Source organism: Protopterus annectens, chromosome 15.part0, assembly GCF_019279795.1.
Source record: "Protopterus annectens isolate FY-2018-M chromosome 15.part0, PAN1.0, whole genome shotgun sequence".
NCBI classification, from domain to species: Eukaryota; Metazoa; Chordata; order Ceratodontiformes; family Protopteridae; genus Protopterus; species Protopterus annectens.
In genome coordinates this window covers 273,231,858-273,244,091 of record NC_056749.1, presented here as the reverse complement: position 1 = coordinate 273,244,091, position 12,234 = coordinate 273,231,858, and the positions used below count along the sequence as shown (strand labels likewise).

Here is a 12,234-nt window from a genome sequence, read left to right as displayed (position 1 = left end):
ATAGATGTTGCTACCCTGGGGTATAGCAAGAGCAGAGCCAGATGTTAGAATAGTAGGATTTCAAGAGGTGTTTGAAATGGGTGCAAGAAGTAGTGCTGGTTATATTGTTTGGGAGTGAGTTCCAGGTTTGTGCTGTTGTGCAAGCAAAGAGAGATTTACCTGCTTCATGTCTAATTACTTGAATGAGATTTTGGTTGCTAGATCTCAGGGCTCTAGTGGTGGTGTAGGGCTTAATTAGTTGTTGGAGGGCAGGTGTTTTTCAGGGTAGTAGTAGAGTTTATGTGCAACTATGGCTTGATTGAGTCTAAGTAGCTGCGGAAGTTCCAGCCACTTGAGTTGCATTAGGGAAAGACAGTGATGGGATCTATTTGAGGAGTCTGTTGCAAATTTGGCAATTTTGTTGTAGCATGATTCCATTTTGTGAAGTTCGGTCCGTGAAGGTTAGTTAAGATAGGGGAAGCATAGAGAAGGATAGAGAGGAGATGTCTTCTTGCAATAGTGGCTTTGGTCTGAATAGTCATGAACTTTTTATTTCTATAGAGTAGACCCAGTTTTCGGTTGACCTTTTTGATGGTTTGTGCTATATGGATATCATACTTTAGGTGGTTATCAATGTCAACTCCTAGTAGTTTGGTGTGGTTGGTTGGTGTGATTTGAGTATTGTTTTTGGAGCATATAGTGAGGTTATAGTCAGAGTTGGATGATCTGCCAGGGGTGAATAGTATTAGTTTGGTTTTCTTTGGGTTGAGAAGAAGTTGTATTTTAGTAAACCAGGTTTCTGCTAGGGTAAAGTTGTATTGGGTGATGGTGTGTAGTTCCTTAATGCTGGTGGCAGCACAGGTTATGGTGGTGTCATCAGCATATTGAACTACTGTAGCAGTGGGTAGTGAAGAAGAAATGTCGTTAGTGAAGAGGGAGAATAGCAGTGGACCAAGGATTGATCCCTGAGGGACTCCTATGGAAACTGTGTAATTGTCTGTGTACATCCAATTGATGGAATTTAAATTCTGCCTTGTTGGAGAACTGGAGAAAAAACACTGGCAACTCAATAGATTGATTAAGTTTACTGATGGACGCCACTTTGGGAAGAAAGGAAGGGTTGGGTCTGAGAGAAACCCTGTCCTTAAGAAAAATCAAATAAGGGGGTTTGACTGATAAGTCTTGAAGCTCTGAGACGTGTCTGGCTGACGTGATGGCTACTAAAAAGACAGTCTTCCAAGTTAAGAATTTTAAATCACAAGTGGCTGCAGGCTCAAACAGGGATGAAGTAAGAGCCTGTAGAACAAAGTTTAAATCCCAAGGCATGACAGATTCCGATACCGGAGGATGAAGTAACAGAGTAGAGAAAAGCCTTAGAGAGTCTATGAGCCATCAGACTAGTTTTGTTTGCGACATGAAAGGTAGAAATCGCCGGCAATTGGACTTTAATGTTTGCGGCGCTGAACCCTGGTTAAAGAGCATAGACAAGAACTCCAATACCGATGAAATTGGAGTCATGTAAGGGTCAATCTTTTGGGTATGAGCCCAGATTGAAAACCTCTTCCATTTACTGTAGTAAATCTTCCTGGTGGAAGGCTTATGAGAGGAAGATAAAATATGAACCACCTCCGGTGAGAAATGAAGCCTAACTAATGACGGAAGTGGAGTAGCCAGGCTGTCAACCGGAGGGTCTGAAGAGAGGGATGGAGCTGCCCTGACATGTGTGTCAGTAAGTCTGGTTGTGGGTCCAGAATCCAAGGAGCGTCCATGAGATAGGGATGGAGAAAGGGGAACCTAATTTGACGAGGCCAGTGTGGAGCAATCAATATCATTCTGCTTCCCAAGGCTTGCGCTTTCTGAATAACCTTTGACAGCAAGGGGAACTGGAGGGAAGGCATATAGTAGACTGGAGGGCCAATCATGGACTAGAGCGTCCCTGGGTGACTCCCCCTGAGGGGGGGGGGGGGTCAACGTGAAATAGCTGCTGCATTTGGTATTGAGGGGGCAAAGAGGTCGCAGCAAGGCTGACCCCACCTGCAGAAGATCTGTTCCGCAACTTGACAGTTCAGGGACCACTCTCGTAAGGCATCAGAATAGCTCTGCTTAGCCTGTCTGCAATCACACTGGACTTCCCCGGAATGTGCGTTGCCACCAGAAAACGTTGGGAAGACACTGCCCACTGCCACACTTGCATGGCCTCTCTGCAAAGGGGATAGGACTTGGTTCCTCCCTGCTTGTTCAGATACCACACCGCTGACATACTGTCTGAGTGGATTGCAATAGTCCCGAGAGAAGAAAGCTCTTAAGTGCTTGCAGCACTAGTAACACAGCTCTCATCTCCAGGACACTGATATGCAGATGCATCTCGTGCTCTTGTCACATGCTTGGATTGTACTGCCTAGATAATGCCCCCCCACCCCATCTGGAAAGCATCCGTGGTCACCGTGGCAATAGGGGGTGCAGGAACGAAGGGCATTCCTGCATTCAGGTTGTCGGTGTGGAGCCACCAAATGAGATCCTGTTTGCACCTGTCCGTGAGTAGAATAGGGTAAGAAAGTGGAAGACATTGGAGAGACCACTGGGCAAAAAGTAGCCACTGAAGGAGTCTCGTATGTAATCTTGCCAGAGGGACTAACAATCGTCGCAGCCATTGTCCCCAATAGTTGGAGGACCCATCTTGCCTTCACTCTTCTTGGGGGGAGCAAGGCATGAACTTGTTGTTGTAGGACTCTGATTCTTTCCTGTGGTAGAAATGCCCGCATGAGGATGGTGTCTAGTTCTGCACCTATAAAAGTGACACGCTGTGAGGGCAACAAGGCAGATTTTTCCCAGTTCAACGTGATGCCCAGCGGCTGACATAGGTTTATACTAGCATCCCTGGTCTGAATTAGTAGATGCCTGGTGGTGGCAGTAAGGAGCCAATCATCCAGATATGGATACACTTGGAATCTCTGACGTCTCAAATGAGCAGTCACCACTGCCATGCATTTGGTAAACACCATGGGGACTGTGGTGAGACCAAAGGGCAGGGCTCAAAACTGAAAATGACTGGCTCCCAGCCGGAAGCGTAGGTGACTTCTGGATGCCCTGTTCATCTTGATGTGGTAGGAAGCATCCTTGAGGTCGATGGAGCACATCCACACTTCTTTTCCCAACAATGGGAGAATAGACTGCAATGTGACCATTTGGAACTTGGACTTTTTGCACGTAGGTGTTCAACTGGCTGAGATCTAATATGGGTCTCAGGTCCCCTGTCCTTTTCGGCACCAAAAAGAATCTTGAGCAAGTCCCTAATCCGATCTGGTCTGAGGGGACATGTTGGATGGCTCCTTTTTCTAGCAGCTTTGAAACTTCTGAAGCTGTGTAATCCCTTTGACTGGGTGGAACATCTGGTATTTTCTTGATTGGAGGGGGATCTGACGAGAAGGGGATGACATATCTTCCGGAAATTATTCGTAGAACCCATTGGTCCTGGGTGATGTCTTACCAGGCCTCCGGGTATAATGAGATTCGACCCCCGACTGGCTCCGGAAACGCACAGTCAGGCCTCCCATCAGGAGCAGCGGTAGGGAGAACCATGAAAGGAATTGCAGTCTCCCGATTTGCAGGGGTCTCCTCTGCCTCTAGTGCGGCGTCTCCATGAATAACCACCCCCTCCTCTGCCTCTGGAGGGGGGCCCACCTTGTGCACCGGGAAAAAAAACTCTGATTTCTTAAACCACATTTTGCCACCCCTCTGGGTCCTGGGATAAGGCCTAGAGGGAAGGGAAAAATGGACACCTACAGCAGACAGAGCTTTTCCCTCCTGCTCGGATCTGGTGAGGGTGTCTTTCACCTTGGTTCCGAACAGAGAGGAACCACTGAAAGGGGCGTCAGTGAATGAAGACTTGAAGGCTAAGGCGCATCTAGGCCTGTCTCCTAAGAGCAACTCCTGAACTTGCTGCCCTACTTGCACCATCGGCTGCATATGAGATCAGCCTCATGGAGGAGTTAATGATAGAATTGAGGGTAGACATCTGCGCATTAACCATCTGAGTCACCGCCTCAGAAACGTTATCCATGAGAGTATCTCCAAGCTCCTTGAGGAGATCTCTCTGGAGCCATGTAAAGTGAGATAAATAATTCAGTGACCGTAAGGTAAAGGTCACTGAAGAAAGAGTACGCTTCCCGTACAGGTCCATGGTCCTAGACTCCTTGTTAGGAGGATGGATGGTGGAAGAAGTCTCGGCTAATTCCTTCTGAGTGGCCACTGCTGCCACCATGGCATCCGCAGGACAGAAATTCCTTACCAGGAGGAGCAGACAAAAATGTATTGGGTCTCCTGGGGGCCTGGTTCCACAGAGTCAGGGGTCTCCCACACCCTTCAACAGACCAAATCCAGAAGCTTGTCGAAGGGTGGAGATACCTAGGAGGCGGAGGGCTGAGCACCAATGGCCTTCAGGAGGACCGACTCCTCCTCGGAGGGGGCTTTGGATGGCCAGTCACCTCTTTGTTTCAAAATCTCTAGGATGTCAGAGAAAGAAACATCCTCAGAGGATGACTTGGGGGACCCCTCCGAATCCTCGAGGTCGGTGTCTGATGTGAGAGACTCATCCTGGGAATCTATGTGCTTCCTCTTGCACGTCTTCTTTCTGGGTGGCTCCTCAGACAATAACTCTGAGGGGCCCTCAGAAATGTGGGGACCACTCATGGGGGTACCCTGAGGCCTTGGGGCTCCTCTGTCTAGAGACAGATGGTGATCAGAGACCTGCACTGGTGTAGTAGGGAACAGAGTGACCGACCCGCATGATGCCGCTGACGACTGGGCCAGTGCACTCCGCATGGCCTTGAAGGCCGGTCCCCCTGAGTCTGAGGAGTGACCAACCTCCAAAACCACGACAGGAGTCAGACTTCCCCGTGCCGAAGCACCGAGTGGGAGACTGGGAACCGATAGGCGCCCCGAAGCCTCTCCCTCGGGTCTGACCGAAGAATCCTGAGTCCTGAATCCTGTGGACGGTGCCGACAGGGTCGGAGCTAACGTCGGCACCGATAAGCCAGGAGGGGCGGTCGGAACCGACTTAGGGACATCACACAGAGCTGAGCACTCCAGCTCCGAAAGCTAAGATACGCTCGGAGGAAGTATCAAAGCAGGTTGAAGGATGGGCTCCGAAGCCGACTGGGTGGAGCCGAGAACAATTTTGCCAAAACCAGTGACTGAAGGAGTCTGCACCACTCTATCGACGTCCACATCTGATAAGGTCCTGGGGGATTTAGAGGATAGAGAGGGAGATCGAGACCTCCTCTCCGAAGGGGACCTGTGAGGAGGTGATGCTGGCCTAATGCTAGGTGATCGGCTCCGAATAGGTTCCAAAATGATTGGAGCCGATGCTGGTTCCATAACCATAGACACTCCTGCGGCCCCGAGGACAATGGAGCCGAGGATGTCGAAGCAGACTTTGCTATTTTCTCCGGTGGCTCCGAGGAGACTGATGGAACCAGAGATCTCTTTTTAGATTTCGAAGATTTTGTCTTGGAGCTGGAAGCAGTTTCCAGACCCTCCTCGAAGGAGGGTTCCAGAAGTCCCTTCAATATCAACTTATTCTTCCTTTCCTGAAGAACTCTCGGACTAAACGCATGACAGAAACTGCACAATTCCTGGAGATGGATTGCTCCCAAACAATACACACAGACAGAATGTCCATCGGTAATGGACATTTTATAGCTGCACTGAGAGCACTTCTTGAAGCCCGAGGGCTTGTGCTCCTTAGAATCTTTGGACATAGTTAGCTACAACAAAGCACCAAAGACAACAATAACTGATAACAGTACCAATGGTAAAACAGTCACAAGGCGGGGAAAAAACTACCACAAATGAGAACCTCAAGATCTCTAAAACGATCCTTAGGCACAACACAAGAGGGGAAGACTAAAATCTCTAATTTAAACGTTTTTAGACTTGTAAAAAATATATAACACGAGGAAGCAAGGGACAGACTAGGTCCTCTAACTGAAACGGGCCTAGCCCGTTGGAACAGCTAGTGGGATACCACAGAAAAAAAACGATCAAACACAAAACTTTTTCACCATACAAGACCAGAACACACAATAGCTATTAAAATAGCTTTTTGTTTGTAACCAATTCTCTAATAATGAAGAAAAAGGGTACTTAGCCACAGCCAAGAGCGAGACCACGTCCGAGCTACATGATCGACAAACGAGATCTGGGAATATAGAGCAGTGCAGCATGGGATACCATCTTAGCCCAGCCAACAGAAAGACTTTGAGCTAGAAAAGTTTTGACCGAGTTGGAGCCGACATTCAGCTCCGAACCCACGGGTAAGAATGTAGGCGAGATTGGACTACATAACATCCACTGTTATGCCCAGACTTAGAAAGATAAACACTAAGATACTTGGATGTGGTCCAATTTTGTTGTGATTTTCTTTATTTCCCTTCCTTTTGACAAAAGAAACTGCTGTCTCTCCTCTGGAAGAGAACACTACATAGAAGGTAACATTTGGCTGCCCTCATCGACTTATGCCTCCTCTTGGATTACATCTGTACCAGAAGTATTAGATCTTATCAGCTAATGTATAAGGGTTCCACGTTTGTAGATCCTATGTTTCGGTTAATTCTTTTCACCAACTGAAAAACCTTTCCAGGAAGGCCCTGCACCTAGAGTTATGATTTGTATGAAGAAGTCCAAATTTGTTATTAGAGGGCATATCTGAATCCACCACTGAGGGGTATAATGAAGAAACTTGGAGAATGTTACATTGTACTGATAAGTCTCCAAGGGAAGAATACATTACTTTTGTTTTAGTAAATCTCATAACTCAAGAGACTACTTAACTCCACTTTTTTTAACCCACTTCAACCATATCATGTTAAACTAATTCCTTTAACAATTATTTACCGGGGTATGCCTGCATATGGTCAAGGGTTAACAGTGTAAACAAGAAAAAAAATAAACATTTACACTAATTGCTTTTTTTAATGGGTGCTCCAATTTAATTTCTGTACATTACAACTGATAAACAGATCAAATATCTGAAGTCAAAAGGTTCAAACAACATTATTTATTAGCATTTCTTATAATTTCATCAAATACAAACAGTGGATGCTAAGCACATTACACTACACTCTTAGCCTCTCTCTATGTAGTTTAAGAAGAATACAGCCTTGACTAAGACTCAAATGACCCAAGATCAATTAGTGATTTGGGTGAGGGGAAGAGTCAGACAGAGGAGGGTGATAGTCAGTGGCTTATGCTAGCTCTCCCACCCCAAGAAGGAAGGATCTGGTGGTCCTTGTCATCAGATATGGATCTCATACACGTGGAAGCCCTACACCACACCAATGGCCAGACGACTGGGGATGTGGGCTTGGTGATGGTAATCCTCATGGACTGTGTGTATGGCAGCATACAAATGCCACGAGAAGGGCATAAGATGATCCCATGGTAACAAAATTGCCTAAGACAGCCATTCGAGGCAGGAATAGGGCCATAACACATACACCTCATGGCTAACCTGTGTGACAATCACATCATGGATTGCTCTCTCATCCCAGTGATATGGGAACAAATGAACAGTTGCAGCAGCTTGATGGTCAGCAGGTAAACAGTGTTTAGAAAAAAAGACTATGGAAAATATCAGCTAGCTCCAGATATAAGTATCTCACTAAAGGAGAAATTAAAGCTAAAAAAAAAGTGCCAGATTTTTTATATATACTTCCTGAATTTTATTAATGAAAGGAATAATGTTTGAAAAAAAAAAGTATAAAAATACTATTTAGGGTTGCAGATCTATCCCCCCCCCCCAATTTTCCTCATCTGTTAGTGAACTAATAAAGGAGAGTACTGAATTTCCGCCAAGTGTGTCAATACCTGGGAAGGTCAACCCTTGTTACTGCAAAGGTTTGACTAAAGCTTTCCAAGTAATTAAGCAAGCCCCTCTAGAAAAAAATCAGTAAGCATCTCCTAACATTCTGACTTCACCTCATGGCAAAACACATTCAAAGGAAAGTTAATATGGATAACAGATGCTTTGTCAAAAAATAAAAGAAGAGCCTATTAAAGGAAAATAGTAATGTCTGTAGCATAGTAGCTTATTCTTTATTTTACTTAATTGAACAACAGGATAGTGGGAGATGTATAATTAATATCTAAAACGTATAATTCAAAATGCATTACAAATCTTGCTGATTTTTCATAACTTACAAAGTCATTACTGGTTCCAAATTTTTGAAAATGTAAATGTTAGATTAACTCAGAAAACAAAGATGAAGAGTCAGTGGCGCAACAAATAGCAAACTCACCTTTTGGCCCTGGAAGATCAGAAAGCTGTGGGATTCGATTCCCACCTGAGGTGCATGGATTAATTTCCAGCACAAGCATAAGGGGGTGCTGCACTTCTGAGTGTGCTGTCCTTCGGACAGCATGTTAAACCGAGGATACATCTGCCTGATTTGGTGGTAACAAACGGATATAAAAGATTCCACTGTATCTAATGAAAAGAGTAGGAGATGTTCTCTGAAGCCATGGCCAAATTTTCCCTAGTAGTATAAATACCACCTTACGTCTAACCTGAAAGGAGGTCACTAACCTAGTGGGACAAACATGGTGAACAAAAGAGAGATAAAAAGTAAAAAAAAATAAATAAAAAATGCTTTAACCAAGGGCTCAACGAGTACAATTTGAGATTAGTAACAATCTGCCACCCCCCTCCAAAATCTCTCAAAAGTATAGTAGTTACTCTGTAAATAACAAAATAATTGTCAAAGAGAATAAAGGAGCAAAAGGGGGCATCTCTGCTTTACTCCTGCATGAAACAGGTAAATACTTAACAATTAAGGAAATTTAAAAAAAGACGTCATGTACTCACCATAATGTTCCATCTGAGTAGTTGTACTTCATCTTCAACCTGTGGGTCATGGATCTGTACCAGATCCGACACAGCTGCATCACCAGCATCTGATCCGAGCTCTCAGCTCCTTCCCTTACCCATAATGCCCAGTCTCCTCCCTCCCTTCAGATCGAGTTTGCTGCCTTATACCAAGCCTATACGTGACCCAAAAAGACCTTAGCACAACTGGCACTGCACAAACCTGAGCCAAAGCATGGCCTAAGGTATCTCTGATGAGACCATCTTCCACTCATATAGCCGGTATCACAGTGACAAGGTAGGGGGAAGGAGGGGGGATGGTTGAAGACAAATTAAGTACCACTACTCAGATGGAACATTATGGTTAGTACATAACTTATTATCTGAAATAGTTTACTTCATTTGGTCTTCAACCTGTGGGACAGAGTTCCCAGCTACTTTGCACCTGGGAGGTCCTCATGGAAGGATATTCCGGAGCACGGCGGAGCCAAAAGATGCCCTTTTCCTGGAAATTATGTCCAATTTCTAATGAGAAATGAAGGTATGAGATGAAGACCATGTAGCCGCTGAACAAATATCATCCAATGATACCCTAGACCAGAAGGCCGCTGAAGTAGCCATGGATCTGGTAGAATGATTTTTACTTGATCTGGCAGGGAAACTTCCCCAACAGAGTATGCCAGAAAAATGCATTGGGTGATCCACCAGGCAACTGTAACCTTAGATATCGGTTTGCCTAGGAAGGATCTTGAGTAAGAAACAAACAACTGGTCAGACTTTCGAAAGGCTTTTGTTCTGTGTAAATAGAACCATAATTGTCTATGCACATCTAGCAAGTGTAACTTATATTCTCATTTGTTCTGGAAATTTGGAAAGAAACCTGGATTGATTGTCAGATTTATATTTGCTTCAGACGCCAACTTCGGAAGAAAGGAGGGGTTGGTACACAAAGATACCCTATCCTTGTGAAAGATCATGTAAGGAATCTTGACAGACAGAGCTTGGAGTTCCGACACTTTCCTGGCACAGGTAATGGCAACTAAGAAAGCTGTCTTCCATGATAGATATTGCAAATCCACTGAAGCTGCAGGTTCAAAAGGGGGGGGGAGACTAAAGCCTGAAGCACTAAAGTAAGGTTCCACGGTGGTGTAGGATCCTGCACTGGGGGTCTCAGGAGAAAAGTACCTTTAAGGAAGGTCTTGCAAAGTTTATACAAAGCCAAAGAATTCAAGTTTTCCCCCACATGAAAATTCAAGATAGTGGCCAATTGGACTTTGACAGTGGAAGAACTGGCATCCTGCTGAAAAATACTAACCAAGAACTCCAATACCGCAGATACTGGAGCAGTAAAAGGATCTAATGCTTGCTGTGAAGCCCATATTGCAAAACATTTCCATTTACTATGGTATACTCTTCTGGGTGAAGACTTGGGAGCAGACACCAGAACACTTTTAACCTGGGAAGATAAACCGGGAGTCCTAATAATCATGGGAACTGGAGCAGCCAAGCTGTGAGCTTCAGACTGACCAGGTCTGGATGAGGGATCCCTGAGGGATTGGAAATAAGATCGGTAACCGGATCCAGTGTCCAAGGGGGAGCTACTAGGTGAGACCAAAGTGACGGGAACCAGACTTGGCGAGGCCACAATGGGGCAATGAGGATCACAAAGCTCCCCAGCCTGCATGTTTTCTGAAGAAACTTGGATATCAAAGGCAGAGGTGGATAAGCATAAAGTAGACGAAGAGGCCAAGTATGAACCAGAGCGTCTCTGGGGGCTTCCTCCTGAGGGGGGTTCAGAGCGAAGAACTTGCTGCATTTCATGTTGGAAGGGGATGTGAAGAGATCGCAGCAAGGCCGACCCCACTTTAGAAAGATCTGCTCCACCACTGAAGGATTCAGAGACCACTCGTAAGGCATCAGGACAGACCTGCTGAGCCTGTCCGCCAAAATGCTGAACCATCCCAGAATGTGCATTGCCACCAGAAAACGAGTGGTGGAAATCGCTCTTTCCCACACTCTCACGGCTTCATGACAAAGGGGGTAAGATCTGGTAACCCCTTGTTTTTGATATACCAGACCACCAACATGTTGTCTGTCTAAATAGCAATCGTCCCTAGAGGAAGATGGGCATGAAGTGCCTGCAGTGCCAAAAGCTCCGCTCTCATCTCCAGGACATTGATGTGCAAATTGGTCTCTGATGGGGACCACATGCCTTGGACAGTCCTAAAAGAAATGGTAAAACTAAAGAAACTTAAGTAGAAATGAAAAAAGGCTGCTGGCTGCAAAATACTCCACAAAAAGGAAATTTATTGGGCTTCCAGACCAGTAAAGTTAGCCCAGAGTGAAATGCGGGTTATCCAGCTGATTATGATGAACGGGACCGCAGCACAACCAGGTATTATTAATATAACTGTTTCTGTTGACACAAAAGTGAATTTATCTAGTACAGTTAAAACAAAGGTCAATTTTGCTGGCCTGAAGCAGTGGCTTGACCAGCCTGTGCTTTTAAGTGAAGGCAGCCTCATTACTATTGGCAATTCGGATGCCGACAGTAACGTCAACAAATTTAACATAATTGAGAATTTAAAATTACTGGATATCAGATCTTTTAAGGTCAAAAAGCTACAACTCAAAGTAACATACTTCAAGGAGTGTCGGTCAAGATGCCAGGTACCGAAAGGTTTAAGATCCTACTGGTCTGGTTAGCGACTCACCATTTCGCCAAGATCTGTTATTTTTATTTCATAGACAAGGTCTCGAGTTAATTGAGATGTTTATTAAGCACCACAATACTAGATGAACTGAATGTTGAAATCAGTTTGTTGGACGACAATATAACTAAAGACACTGACTTTACTCATTATAAATAAGAGTATGAGTGCATTCTCACCAGTATTAATGGCCATATTACTAAAATGATAGCTATTGAGAACAAAAAGCCTTCTCGTGACAATGATTACATTAAAGGGAATGCTTATCCTAAGCCACCACCTACACAGGAATGGCTTAACCCTTTATATCACCCTCGCCCTAATGTCAGAAATGTGAGCAACCAGCCTTCTAATAGACAAATTATGGAAACTTCAGAGCAAGCTTCCTCTGAGCATAAATTTCAAACGGAAAAACACTGTAATAACTATAAAAATAAAAAAACAGTCACCAAGGACAAAACCGGTAGTCTTGATCGGTGAAAAATTAATTTAATAACACACTAAATTCATTTTTCACCGATCAAGACTACCGGTTTTGTCCTTGGTGGCTGTTTTTTATTTTTATTTTTATAGTTATTCCTCTGAGCATAGCTATGCAGAAGCAGTCTCCTCTTCAGGGGGACAAAACCCAGTCAACTACAATTCCAACTGGAATGGGTGGCTAAGGAATAACAACAGGAG

General features: G+C 44.8%; 1 protein-coding gene across 1 annotated transcript in view; it reads right to left on the bottom strand.

Annotated features, from left to right (window-relative positions):
- The window catches only part of HDAC8 (histone deacetylase 8), a gene marked incomplete in the record, with an annotated part of 1,681,410 nt that overhangs the window by 214,280 nt on the left and 1,454,896 nt on the right, over positions 1–12,234 (bottom strand).